Below are 12,190 nucleotides of genomic sequence, written 5' to 3'. Positions count from 1 at the left end.
CTAACTATAATTTATTATACGTATCACATATTTATTATATCTAAATACAGTTTATTATAACTAGGTATTAGCCTGCAATGAAACATCCTTGCTCCCAGTGACTTTGGGATGTAATTAGTTCTAGATCTCATGTGTATGCTGAGTTTCTTTGGGACATATTCCTACAAAAGATCAGATCACCCCCTTCATGAGCATAATTCATCTATGTAACAATCTGGCATAACAATTAGTAAGAATTTGAACATGAAACTTTTTGCTCTGTGGACAGCCCTCTCTTTCCTTGCACCAAGTGAAGGACTTCGGCCAGACTTACCTGTGAAGGTGTGTCAAGATGTATCTTCTTACGTGTCTTTGACAAATACTCGACTGCAAGTCAGGACGGTTCGCTCCACTGTCACTCTCCTAGATGTTATACCAACCCATGTTAGCGTTACCACTACGAATTGTGGCCTTACGCTATTACTCACACAGAAACGGTATCTCAATATCAGGCGCCACAGCTGGCTTATTCCACATTTTACGTCAGCCAACTAATGATCAAAGAGAAGAATCGGGCATACACTTATACCAGATATCAACCCGAAACCATCAGCATTACATACTCGGCTACCGATCTTGAAGAGCACGTGACACAAGTTGTAGGGACAACTACTGCCACGACTCTATCAACGGTATCTGTTGTGAAGACTCTCACCGCCTCCATTACAAACCACTGCAACAGATACTCAAGTCGATGTCTACACTTCCATCACATACTTACCTGTATATGTGACTACGACATGACTAACGCCTGGCCAATCCTCAAGACAGTATACCAGACTGAATACATTAAAGAAGCCGTTGATTACGTGACAACGGTTATGGAAACATCGACAGCATATCACTGTCATGATGCTCATAGCTATTAGTCGAGGGATATCAATAAATGCTGCGTTAATTCATAAATAGTTTCAATTACATCACTATCAACACGACTGATTACGGAAGATAGATATATTTCTATGTATACTTTTCATTATGAACACAGGGCATACCTTTCACATAGAGTACGTTCAGTTTGCATACATACCATATTCAGTTTGCATACATACCATGCATTCAGTATACATACCACAATCTCATTATACTCACCACACCACTCACCACTCATAGATACAATTCATCATATATATCACAAACATAACTAAACTTTACTGCTATAACTAACCTCTGTTGAAACGCCCTTGTCCCGGTGACTTTGGGATATAATTAGCTCTCATTTAGATCTCAGTGTCTGTATCTATCTATCTATCTATGTGTATATATATACAAATACATATATTTAGATATACATTCAAGCAGTTTGCCATAACAATCAGTAGGATTTTAACAGGATTTTTTGTAGCTATTAGTCGAGGGATATTAATAAATGTTGAACCCATAAACAAATTAATTTACATAAAAAAATGGCAACGGTGGATATAAGGACTGACTGAGAAGTATGAAATGTTCCATACATTTACATTATGCGTTTCATATACATACTATTCATGTCATTATGCACACAAGACATTCCATTCATATACAGAACATTTAATTTGCATACATACTAAACATTCATTATAAATACCACATTCATTTCACATACATCACACTCATTATACATAATTGCAACTTATACATATTACACATTCATTATACCTAACTATAATTTATTATACGTATCACACATTTATTATATCTAAATACAGTTTATTATAACTAGGTATTAGCCTGCATTGAAACATCCTTGTTCCCAGTGACTTTGGGATGTAATTAGTTCTAGATCTCATGTGTATGCCGAGTTTCTTTGGGACATATTCCTACAAAAGATCAGATCACCCCCTTCATGAGCATAATTCATCTGTGTAACAGTCAGGCATAACAATTAGTAAGAATTTGAACATGAAATTTTTGCTCTGTGGACAGCCCTCTTTGCTTGCACCAAGTGAAGGACTTTCGGCCAGAACTTACCTGTGAAGGTGTGTCAAGATGTATCTTCTTACGTGTCTTTGACAAATACTCGACTGCAAGTCAGGACGGTTCGCTCCACTGTCACTCTCCTAGATGTTATACCAACCTATGTTAGCGTTACCACTACGAATTGTGTGCCTTACGCTATTACTCACACAGAAAACGGTATCTCAAATCAGGCGCCACAGCTGGCTTATTCCACATTTTAGTCAGCCCAACTAATGATCAAAGAGAAGAATCGGGCATACACTATACCAGATATCAACCCGAAACCATCAGCATTACATACTCGGCTACCGATCTTTAAGAGCACGTGACACAAGTTGTAGGGACAAACTACTGCCACGACTCTATCAACGGTATCTGTTGTGAAGACTCTCACCGCCTCCATTACAACCACTGCAACAGATACTCAAGTCGATGTCTACACTTCCATCACATACTTACCTGTATATGTGACTACGACCATGACTAACGCCTGGCCAATCCTCAAGACAGTATACCAGACTGAATACATTAAAGAAGCCGTTGATTACGTGACAACGGTTATGGAAACATCGACAGCATATCACTGTCATGATGCTCATAGCTATTAGTCGAGGGATATCAATAAATGCTGCGTTAATTCATAAATAGTTTCAATTACATCACTATCAACACGACTGATTACGGAAGATAGATATATTTCTATGTATACTTTTCATTATGAACACAGGGCATACCTTTCACATACAGTACGTTCAGTTTGCATACATACCATATTCACTTTGCATACATACCATATTAAGTTTGCATACATACCATATTCACTTTGCATATATACCATATTCAGTTTGCATACATACCATATTCAGTTTGCATACATACCATGCATTCAGTATACATACCACAATCTCATTATACTCACCACACCACTCACCACTCATAGATACAATTCATCATATATATCACAAACATAACTAAAATTTACTGCTATAACTAAACTCTGTTGAATCGCCCTTGTCCCGGTGACTTTGGGATATAATTAGCTCTCATTTAGATCTCAGTGTCTGTATCTATCTATCTATCTATGTGTATATATATACAAATACATATATTTAGATATACATTCAAGCAGTTTGCCATAACATAACTGTTGTGAAGACTCTCACCGCCTCCATTACAACCACTGCAACAGATACTCAAGTCGATGTCTACACTTCCATCACATACTTACCTGTATATGTGACTACGACCATGACTAACGCCTGGCCAATCCTCAAGACAGTATACCAGACTGAATACATTAAAGAAGCCGTTGATTACGTGACAACGGTTATGGAAACATCGACAGCATATCACTGTCATGATGCTCATAGCTATTAGTCGAGGGATATCAATAAATGCTGCGTTAATTCATAAATAGTTTCAATTACATCACTATCAACACGACTGATTACGGAAGATAGATATATTTCTATGTATACTTTTCATTATGAACACAGGGCATACCTTTCACATACAGTACGTTCAGTTTGCATACATACCATATTCAGTTTGCATACATACCATATTCAGTTTGCATACATACCATATTCAGTTTGCATACATACCATGCATTCAGTATACATACCACAATCTCATTATACTCACCACACCACTCACCACTCATAGATACAATTCATCATATATATCACAAACATAACTAAAATTTACTGCTATAACTAAACTCTGTTGAAACGCCCTTGTCCCGGTGACTTTGGATATAATTAGCTCTCATTTAGATCTCAGTGTCTGTATCTATCTATCTATCTATGTGTATATATATACAAATACATATATTTAGATATACATTCAAGCAGTTTGCCATAACAATCAGTAGGATTTTAACAGGATTTTTTGTAGCTATTAGTCGAGGAATATTAATAAATGTTGAACCCATAAACAAATTAATTTACATTAAAAAATGGCAACGGTGGATATAAGGACTGACTGAGAAGTATGAAATGTTCCATACATTTACATTATGCGTTTCATTATACATACTATTCATGTCATTATGCACACAAGACATTCCATTCATATACAGAACATTTAATTTGCATACATACTAAACATTCATTATAAATGCCACATTCATTTCACATACATCACACTCATTATACATAATTGCAACTTATACATATTACACATTCATTATACCTAACTATAATTTATATACGTATCACACATTTATTATATCTAAATACAGTTTATTATAACTAGGTATTAGCCTGCAATGAAACATCCTTGTTCCCAGTGACTTTGGGATGTAATTAGTTCTAGATCTCATGTGTATGCCGAGTTTCTTTGGGACATATTCCTACAAAAGATCAGATCACCCCCTTCATGAGCATAATTCATCTGTGTAACAGTCAGGCATAACAATTAGTAAGAATTTGAACATGAAACTTTTTGCTCTGTGGACAGCCCTCTCTTTGCTTGCACCAAGTGAAGGACTTCGGCCAGGACTTACCTGTGAAGGTGTGTCAAGATGTATCTTCTTACGTGTCTTTGACAAATACTCGACTGCAAGTCAGGACGGTTCGCTCCACTGTCACTCTCCTAGATTTTATACCAACCTATGTTAGCGTTACCACTACGAATTGTGTGCCTTACGCTATTACTCACACAGAAACGGTATCTCAATATCAGGCGCCACAGCTGGCTTATTCCACATTTTACGTCAGCCAACTAATGATCAAAGAGAAGAATCGGGCATACACTTATACCAGATATCAACCCGAAACCATCAGCATTACATACTCGGCTACCAATCTTGAAGAGCACGTGACACAAGTTGTAGGGACAACTACTGCCACGACTCTATCAACGGTATTTGTTGTGAAGACTCTCACCGCCTCCATTACAACACTGTAACAGATACTCAAGTCGATGTCTACACTTCCATCACATACTACCTGTATATGTGATACGACCATGACTAACGCCTGGCCAATCCTCAAGACAGTATACCAGACTGAATACATTAAAGAAGCCGTTGATTACGTGACAACGGTTATGGAAACATCGACGCATATCACGTCATGATGCTCATAGCTATTAGTCGAGGGATATCAATAAATGCTGCGTTAATTCATAAATAGTTTCAATTACATCACTATCAACACGACTGATTACGGAAGATAGATATATTTCTATGTATACTTTTCATTATGGACACAGGGCATACCTTTCACATACAGTACGTTCAGTTTGCATACATACCATATTCACTTTGCATACATACCATATTCAGTTTGCATACATACCATATTCAGTTTGCATACATACCATATTCAGTTTGCATACATACCATGTTCAATTTGCATACATACCATATTCAGTTTGCATACATACCATGCATTCAGTATACATACCACAATCTCATTATACTCACCACACCACTCACCACTCATAGATACAATTCATCATATATATCACAAACATAACTAAAATTTACTGCTATAACTAAACTCTGTTGAAACGCCCTTGTCCCGGTGACTTTGGGATATAATTAGCTCTCATTTAGATCTCAGTGTCTGTAACTATCTCTCTATCTATGTTTATATATATACAAATACATATATTTAGATATACATTCAAGCAGTTTGCCATAACAATCAGTAGGATTTTAACAGGATTTCTTGTAGCTATTAGTCGAGGAATATTAATAAATGTTGAACCCATAAACAAATTAATTTACATTAAAAAATGGCAACGGTGGATATAAGGACTGACTGAGAAGTATGAAATGTTCCATACATTTACATTATGCGTTTCATTATACATACTATTCATGTCATTATGCACACAAGACATTCCACTCATATACAGAACATTTAATTTGCATACATACTAAACATTCATTATAAATGCCACATTCATTTCACATACATCACACTCATGTATACATAATTGCAACTTATACATATTACACTTTTTCATTATACCTAACTATAATTTATTATACGTATCACACATTTATTAATCTAAATACAGTTTATTATAACTAGGTATAGCCTGCAATGAAACATCCTTGTTCCCAGTGACTTGGGATGTAATTAGTTCTAGATCTCATGTGTATGCCGACTTCTTTGGGACATATTCACTACAAAATCAGATCACCCCCTTCATGAGCATAAATTTCATCTGTGTAACAGTCAGGCATAACAATTAGTAAGAATTTGAACATGAAACTTTTTGCTCTGTGGACAGCCCTCTCTTTCTTGCACCAAGTGAAGGACTTCGGCCAGGACTTACCTGTGAAGGTGTGTCAAGATGATCTTCTTACGTGTCTTTGACAAATATCGACTGCAAGTCAGGACGGTTCGCTCACTGTCACTCTCTAGATGTTATACTAACCTATGTTAGCGTTACCACTACGAATTGTGCCTTACGCTATTACTCACACGGAACGGTATTCAATATCAGGCGCCACAGCTGGCTTATTCCACTTTTACGTCAGCCAACTAATGATCAAAGAGAAGAATCGGGCATACACTTATACCAGATATCAACCCGAAACCATCAGCATTACATACTCGGCTACCGATCTTGAAGAGCACGTGACACAAGTTGTAGGGACAACTACTGCCACGACTCTATCAACGGTATCTGTTGTGAAGACTCTCACCGCCTCCATTACAACCACTGCAACAGATACTCAAGTCGATGTCTACACTTCCATCACATACAACTGTATATTGACTACGACCAGACTAACGCCTGCCAATCCTCAAGACAGTATACCAGATCGAATACATTAAGAAGCCGTTGATTACGTGACAACGGTTTGGAAACATCGACAGCATACATGTCATGATGCTCATAGCTATTAGTCGAGGATATCAATAAATGCTGCGTTAATTCATAAATAGTTTCAATTAATCACTATCAACACGACTGATTACGGAAGATAGATATATTTCTATGTATACTTTTCATTATGAACACAGGGCATACCTTTCACATACAGTACGTTCAGTTTGCATACATACCATATTCACTTTGCATACATACCATATTCAGTTTGCATACATACCATATTCAGTTTGCATACATACCATGCATTCAGTATACATACCACAATCTCATTATACTCACCACACCACTCACCACTCATAGATACAATTCATCATATATATCACAAACATAACTAAAATTTACTGCTATAACTAAACTCTGTTGAAACGCCCTTGTCCTGGTGACTTTGGGATATAATTAGCTCTCATTTAGATCTCAGTGTCTGTATCTATCTATTTATCTATGTGTATATATATACAAATACATATATTTAGATATACATTCAAGCAGTTTGCAATAACAATCAGTAGGATTTTAACAGGATTTTTTGTAGCTATTAGTCGAGGAATATTAATAAATGTTGAACCCATAAACAAATTAATTTACATTAAAAAATGGCAACGGTGGATATAAGGACTGACTGAGAAGTATGAAATGTTCCATACATTTACATTATGCGTTTCATTATACATACTATTCATGTCATTATGCACACAAGACATTCCATTCATATACAGAACATTTAATTTGCATAACATACTAAAATTCATTATAAATGCCACATCATTTCACATACATCACACTCATTATACATAATTGCAACTTATACATATTACACATTCATTATACCTAACTATAATTTATTATACGTATCACACATTTATTATATCTAAATACAGTTTATTATAAATAGGTATTAGCCTGCAAGAAACATCCTTGTTCCCAGTGACTTTGGGATGTAATTAGTTCTAGATCTCATGTGTATGCCGAGTTTCTTTGGGACATAGTCCTACAAAAGATCAGATCACCCCCTTCATGAGCATAATTCATCTGTGTAACAGTCAGGCATAACAATTAGTAAGAATTTGAACATGAAACTTTTTGCTCTGTGGACAGCCCTCTCTTTCCTTGCACCAAGTGAAGGACTTCGGCCAGACTTACCTGTGAAGGTGTGTCAAGATGTATCTTCTTACGTGTCTTTGACAAATACTCGACTGCAAGTCAGGACGGTTCGCTCCACTGTCACTCTCCTAGATGTTATACTAACCTATGTTAGCGTTACCACTACGAATTGTGTGCCTTACGCTATTACTCACACGGAAACGGTATCTCAATATCAGGCGCCACAGCTGGCTTATTCCACATTTTACGTCAGCCAACTAATGATCAAAGAGAAGAATCGGGCATACACTTATACCAGATATCAACCCGAAACCATCAAGCATTACATACTCGGCTACCGATCTTGAAGAGCACGTGACACAAGTTGTAGGGACAACTACTGCCACGACTCTATCAACGGTATCTGTTGTGAAGACTCTCACCGCCTCCATTACAACCACTGCAACAGATACTCAAGTCGATGTCTACACTTCCATCACATACTTACCTGTATATGTGACTACGACCATGACTAACGCCTGGCCAATTCTCAAGACAGTATACCAGACTGAATACATTAAAGAAGCCGTTGATTACGTGACAACGGTTATGGAAACATCGACAGCATATCACTGTCATGATGCTCATAGCTATTAGTCGAGGGATATCAATAAATGCTGCGTTAATTCATAGTTTCAATTACATCACTATCAACACGACTGATTACGGAAGATAGATATATTTCTATGTATGCTTTCATTATGAACACAGGGCATACCTTTCACATAGAGTACGTTCAGTTTGCATACATACCATATTCAGTTTGCATACATACCATGCATTCAGTATACATACCACAATCTCATTATACTCACCACACCACTCACCACTCATAGATACAATTCATCATATATATCACAAACATAACTAAAAATTTACTGCTATAACTAAACCTCTGTTGAAACGCCCTTGTCCTGGTGACTTTGGGATATAATTAGCTCTCATTTAGATCTCAGTGTCTGTATCTATCTATCTATCTATGGTATATATATACAAATACATATATTAGATATACATTCAAGTAGTTTGCCATAACAATCAGTAGGATTTTAACAGGATTTTTATAGCTATTAGTCGAGGAATATTAATAAATGTAGAACCCATAAAGAAATTAATTTACATAAAAAATGGCAACGGTGGATATAAGGACTGACTGAGAAGTATGAAATGTTCCATACATTTACATTATGCGTTTCATTATACATACTATTCATGTCATTATGCACACAAGACATTCCATTCATATACAGAACATTTAATTTGCATACATACTAAACATTCATTATAAATACCACATTCATTTCACATACATCACACTCATTATACATAATTGCAACTTATACATATTACACATTCATTATACCTAACTATAATTTATTATACGTATCACATATTTATTATATCTAATACAGTTTATTATAACTAGGTATTAGCCTGCAATGAAACATCCTTGTTCCCAGTGACTTTGGGATGTAATTAGTTCTAGATCTCATGTGTATGCCGACTTTCTTTGGGACATATTCCTACAAAAGATCAGATCACCCCCTTCATGAGCATAATTCATCTGTGTAACAGTCAGGCATAACAATTAGTAAGAATTTGAACATGAAACTTTTTGCTCTGTGGACAGCCCTTCTTTGCTTGCACAAGTGAAGGACTTCGGCCAGACTTACCTGTGAAGGTGTGTCAAGATGTATCTTCTTACGTGTCTTTGACAAATACTCGACTGCAAGTCAGGACGGTTCGCTCCACTGTCACTCTCCTAGATGTTATACCACCTATGTTAGCGTTACCACTACGAATTGTGTGCCTTACGCTATTACTCACACAGAAACGGTATCTCAATATCAGGCGCCACAGCTGGCTTATTCCACATTTTACGTCAGCCAACTAATGATCAAAGAGAAGAATCGGGCATACACTTATACCAGATATCAACCCGAAACCATCAGCATGACATACTCGGCTACCGATCTTGAAGAGCACGTGACACACAGTTGTAGGGACAACTACTGCCACGACTCTATCAACGGTATCTGTTGTGAAGACTCTCACCGCCTCCATTACAACCACTGCAACAGATACTCAAGTCGATGTCTACACTTCCATCACATACTTACCTGTATATATGACTACGACCATGACTAACGCCTGGCCAATTCTCAAGACAGTATACCAGACTGAATACATTAAAGAAGCCGTTGATTACGTGACAACGGTTATGGAGACATCGACAGCATATCACTGTCATGATGCTCATACCTATTAGTCGAGGGATATCAATAAATGCTGCGTTAATTCATAAATAGTTTCAATTACATCACTATCAACACGACTGATTACGGAAGATAGATATATTTCTATGTATACTTTTCATTATGAACACAGGGCATACCTTTCACATAGAGTACGTTCAGTTTGCATACATACCATATTCAGTTTGCATACATACCATGCATTCAGTTTACATACCACAATCTCATTATACTCACCACACCACTCACCACTCATATATACAATTCATCATATATATCACAAACATAACTAAACTTTACTGCTATAACTAACCTCTGTTGAAACGCCCTTGTCCGGGTGACTTTGGGATATAATTAGCTCTTATTTAGATCTCAGTGTCTGTATATATCTATCTGTGTATATATATACAAATACATATATTTAGATATACACATAAATATACATATTTAAGTATATATATACATATATATAAATATACAAAGATTAGTATTTATATAATATAAATATACATAGATAAGTATATACACATATATAAGTATGTATATATACTGAAGCAGCTTCTCATAACAATCAGCATGACTTAACATGACATTTTTCCGCACATTCTGCTCACCGCACATTCATTATACACACTGCACATTCATTATACACACCGCACATTCATTATACACACCGCGCACCCATTAGACTTGCTACGCATTCATTATACTCACCATGCATTCATAATACTCGCCATGCATTCATTATACTTACCACACATTCATTATACTTACCACAAATTCATTATACTTACCACATTCATTATACTCATCACTCAGTCATTATACTTCCCATACATAATTACAATTTATTGCTATAACTAAGAAATTACACTCGCTACGCATTCATTATACTCACCACACATTCTTTATACTCATCATCGGGCATATACCAGCTATCAACCCGAAACCATCAGTATTACTTACTCTGCTACCGATCTAGAAGAGCACGTGACACAAGTTGTAGAGACAACTACTGCCACGACTCTATCAACGGTATCTGTTGTGAAGACTGTGACGGCCTCCATTACAACCACTGAAACATATACTCAAGTCGATGTCTACAGTTCCATCACATATTTACCTGTTTATGTGACTACGACCATGACTAACGCCTGGCCAATCGTCAAAACAGTATACCAGACGGAATACATTAAAAAAACAGTTGATTACGTAACAACGTTACCGAGACATAGACTGCATATCAATGTAATTATGCTCATAGCTATTAGTCGAAGGATATCAATAAATGTTGCTTTAATTCATAAACAGATTCAATTACATTATTATCAATAGGACTGATTACGGAAGATAGATACAATATTTCTGTATATATACTTTTCATTATGAACACAGGGCATACATTAATTGAACTCACCACAAATTTATCTATCTATATATAAATATATATATATATATATATATATATACATACGCAACTTTATGTATATACAAATATATACAAATATATTCATCCATTTCGGTTTGTTATTCGTCTAAAGAGCAACTCGTGAGGAGGTCGAAACATAATGATTTACTTTCTTTTCTTACTGTGGATTTTCATATACATACATACATACATACATATATATATATATATATATATATATATATATATATATATTATATATATATATATGTACATATTTGTATATATAAATGTACATATATATGAATATATATACATATACATATATTCTCATAGCTATTAGTCGAGGAATATCAATAAATGCTGCTTCAATCCATAAACTATCATTTACACCAAAGAAAATGAAATGTATAGAAACAGTTCATTTCATTATGAACACATCTTTCACATACATACAATATACGTGCCACACCTTCATTATACTCACCGCGCATTCATTACACTCACAAAACATTCATTATACTCACCACACATTCATTATACTCACCAC

At 35.8% G+C, this 12,190-nt stretch overlaps 1 pseudogene; it reads left to right on the top strand.

Moving 5' to 3' along the window:
- Positions 1-7,837: 7,837 nt before the first annotated feature.
- Positions 7,838-8,574, top strand: LOC119584888 (annotated as a pseudogene).
- The last annotated feature ends 3,616 nt before the right edge of the window (positions 8,575-12,190 follow it).

This window comes from Penaeus monodon, chromosome 18 (genome assembly GCF_015228065.2).
Source record: "Penaeus monodon isolate SGIC_2016 chromosome 18, NSTDA_Pmon_1, whole genome shotgun sequence".
In the NCBI taxonomy this organism is placed as follows: domain Eukaryota; kingdom Metazoa; phylum Arthropoda; class Malacostraca; order Decapoda; family Penaeidae; genus Penaeus; species Penaeus monodon.
The sequence above is the reverse complement of the archived record's forward strand: the minus strand, read 5'-3'. Positions and strand labels throughout refer to the sequence as shown.